This window comes from Alligator sinensis, unplaced genomic scaffold, assembly GCF_000455745.1.
Source record: "Alligator sinensis unplaced genomic scaffold, ASM45574v1 scaffold335_1, whole genome shotgun sequence".
Taxonomy (NCBI): Eukaryota; Metazoa; Chordata; order Crocodylia; family Alligatoridae; genus Alligator; species Alligator sinensis.
In genome coordinates, this window is record NW_005842354.1 from 1,251,197 (window position 1) to 1,254,931 (window position 3,735).

The window sequence follows — 3,735 nt, forward strand, 5'->3', positions numbered from 1 at the left end:
ACCCAGCCCTCTTTCCTGCTTATGCAGGGGGTCGGACTCGATGATCTATTGAGGTCCCTTCCGACCCTAGCATCTATGAATCATATCTACATAGTACCAGCAATAATTCTAAACACACCAAGAAAGTTGTAATATACAGCCAAGCCCTCTGATACCACCAAATTTGCACTGAGGAGAATACCTGTGATCGTCTCCTTACAAATCTCAAAAGGGCTTTCACCCAACAAGGATACTTTTCCAGGGAGACAGAGTGTACTTTTGAAAGAGCCACCTGGATACCAGGTGAAGAACTGCTGCAGTACAAAAAAGAAAATCCCTATGAATCGCACACCATTGGTTATGACACATTATCCTTCCCTGGAACCTATATGGAAAATCCTCAAACAATTATGACCCATACTTGAAGAAGACCCAATTCTTATAGATATCTTCCCAGGACCACCCATCCTAGCCTTTAAACAAAAATTGAACCTTGCCAACCTCATCACCAGCAAGAAACTTCCTATGACCCAAAGCACACTGAATGGATCCAGACCATGCCAGGACAAGAAATGTAAAACCTACAAACACATCACCACCATGTCATGACCCAAAAGGCATGATTGTGTGTGTGTGCTTCGGCACCAGAATTATCCCCGTCAAGTTGCAGAGCATTGCACGGGAGTGTTTCCTATAGCAAGAGGAAACCCCGGTGCAGGGACCAGTTTCCCGCCTTTTCTGCAGCTTCTTTTGCAGAGTGCATTGCTCATGTTGCAAGAGGAATGCACGGTGCAAAAGAGTTCCCGCCACCGGTATGCAGATTCGTTCCCCGTGATTGGCTAGTGCTAAATTATTCACACGTGGCGGCTAACGATTGGCCTGTTAGCCGTATAAGAGGTTTGAGTGGTTTCCGCCCAAGCCGAAGAGGACTCCACATCCATCTCGTGGGGACTCTGGGTACACAGCAGGGTAATAGAAACCCTGTGTGAGATCCAGAGGAGCTTGGCGGCCTGATCCACCACCGCCCTCTTCCCGTCTTAGAACGCAACTCTTATAAGACGTATTTACGATTTCTATTTTGGTGGCTCGTTCACCCAGAGCATCCGGAGCTCTGCACCGTGGAGCCTAGCAACCTCCATGAGACCGTCTGTGTTGTTTGTCTGTAACTGCAACTTAATCAAGCTTTCCAGCCTACACCACTGCCATCTCGGTGTAAGTAAACAATCTTTTAAACTACCGCTACGCGTCCGTGCCTAATTCCAGCTCGAAGGCCTTCCCTCTCCACCCCGGCGTGCCCGGGCTGCTGACCACAGCCCGCGTGCAGCGCGAAAAGGGCTCGGGTTGCTCCCGGCCCGCACACACCACTCCCATGATAACTACACCCCACAACCCAGAATCATCACCATTCCTGAATCTTACACCTGCACCTCATGAAATGTAATAAATCTCAGCCAGTGCACTAAATGTCTTGATGGACAATATGTAGGAGAAATCAAACAACTACTGTGTACCAGAATGAACGCACACCGGAAATCTATCAAAACCAAAAATACCTGTGGGTGCACACTTCTCACAAGAGAACTGCTCTCCCCCCAGTCTCTCAGTTCTAATCTTCAAAGGTAATTTACAAAACACCTTTTGTAGACGAGCTTACAAACTTCACTTCATCAATCTACTGGATATAAAAAATCATGGACTAAATATAGACATTGGATTTATGGCACATTAGAACCTTCCTGCTATCTGATAACCCCAAGTAACCTGCCTGTATTTTACCAACTACATTCTATCACCAGTTCTACATTCTTCCTTTCCCCCACCTGTCTCTCACCTATTGTTTCCCATTCCCTCAGATCCTCACTGCCTCACATTTGCATTTTTACAGACCTGCATTTTGCATATTGGCTTCTATTCTACCCAGGAAAACACACAAACACCAACAGACTCTCCTTGTGCCTGAAAAAGAGTGTTTTTGCTCCAAAGCTTGCAATGAATAACCTTTCTACCTATTTAGTTGGTCTAATAAAAGATATCACATCTACCCAAAGAACCTTGTCTGTCTGTGGGATTGAGATTCACAGGCCATAATCCTTTCCATGCAGTTAGGCATTTTAGTTGTCCCTTTGGGTATGGACAACTGGTTCAATCTTGGTTACAAAAACACAAAGTAGCTGGTGCCAACCTTTTACATAACCGACCTGGTTGTTAAAGTACTCATTTAAGATGAGAGAAACCTGGGTTGTAAGGGGAGCACATACCATGCTATGAGGGTGTCTCAACCACTTAGCTGTGCTAGGCTCTAATAGGCAAGGGAGAGGGGTGGAAGTCATCTTCAACTCTTCATGTTGAAACTATGCCACCATGCAGCCAAGAATGCACAATTCAAGAGGCCAGAGGAAAAAATTGGCAGGAAGAAGGCTGGTCCTGTAGCCCAGTGATAAGGAAACTGGGTTCTCATGCCTACTGCCAGTCTCACCTCCATCCTTGGAAAGCTCTTTGAAAAGATTATGAGGCATCATATTGGTGGGTGTCCAGCGGGAAAAATAATGCAGCAGGGAAACCAGCATGTATTCATAGCAGGTAGATCATGCCTGACCAATCTGGTTTCGTTTTATGACAGGGTCACAAAATGCTTAGACGCAGGAGTAGAGGTGGATGTCATTTTCTTGGACTTTAGCAAGGCCTCTGATATGGTATCTTATCCCATTCTCATAAATAAATTAAGAGGCTGTGACATAGAACAAATGAAAATATTTACACGGTCCAGTGGGTGGCAAATTGGCTTAGCAGTCTCACCCAGAGAGTGTTAGTAGACAGGTCAGTATTGACCTGGAAAGATGTGGATAGTGGGGTCCGGCAGGGTTTAGTCCTTGGACCTGTACTCTTCAATATCTTCATCAGTGACTCAGATGTGGGTGTGAAGTGTACTATGTCTAACTTTGTGGACAATACTAAATTGTGGGGTGAAGTGCATGCTCTGGAGAGTAGGGAACGATTGCAAGCAGACCTGGAAAGTTTAGAAAAGTGGCCAGTACACAATAGGATGCAGTACAACAAGGACAAGTGCAGAGTGCTGCACCTAGGGTGCAAAAATATCCAGCACACTTACTGGCTGGGAAGTAATCCTCTCAGCAGCACAGAGGTGGAAAGGGATCTCAGAGTCATAGTGGACTCCAAGATGAACATGAGTTATCAGGATGATGAAATCATCAGCATGACAAATAGAACCAAGAAGGTGATACTTTCCCTCTATGCGACATTTGGTCAGACTGCAGTTGGAGTACAGCGTCGGTTTTGGGCACCATACTTCAAGAAGGATGTTGATAGACTCGAGAGGGTCCAGAGGAGGGCCACTCGTATGGTTAGGGGCTTACAGGACAAGCTGTACGTGGAGAGGATGATGAAATCATCAGCATGACAAATAGAACCAAGAAGGTGATACTTTCCCTCTATGCGACATTTGGTCAGACTGCAGTTGGAGTACAGCGTCGGTTTTGGGCACCATACTTCAAGAAGGATGTTGATAGACTCGAGAGGGTCCAGAGGAGGGCCACTCGTATGGTTAGGGGCTTACAGGACAAGCTGTACGTGGAGAGGCCGAGGGTCCTGGACCTTTTCAGTCTTCGTAAAAGAAGGCTGAGAGATGATCCTATGGCCACCTACAAATTCATTAGGGGGACGCAGCAAGGGATCGGAGATGCTCTGTTCACCAGGGCGCCTCTTGGGGTAACAAGGAACAACATCTGACCCCAGCAC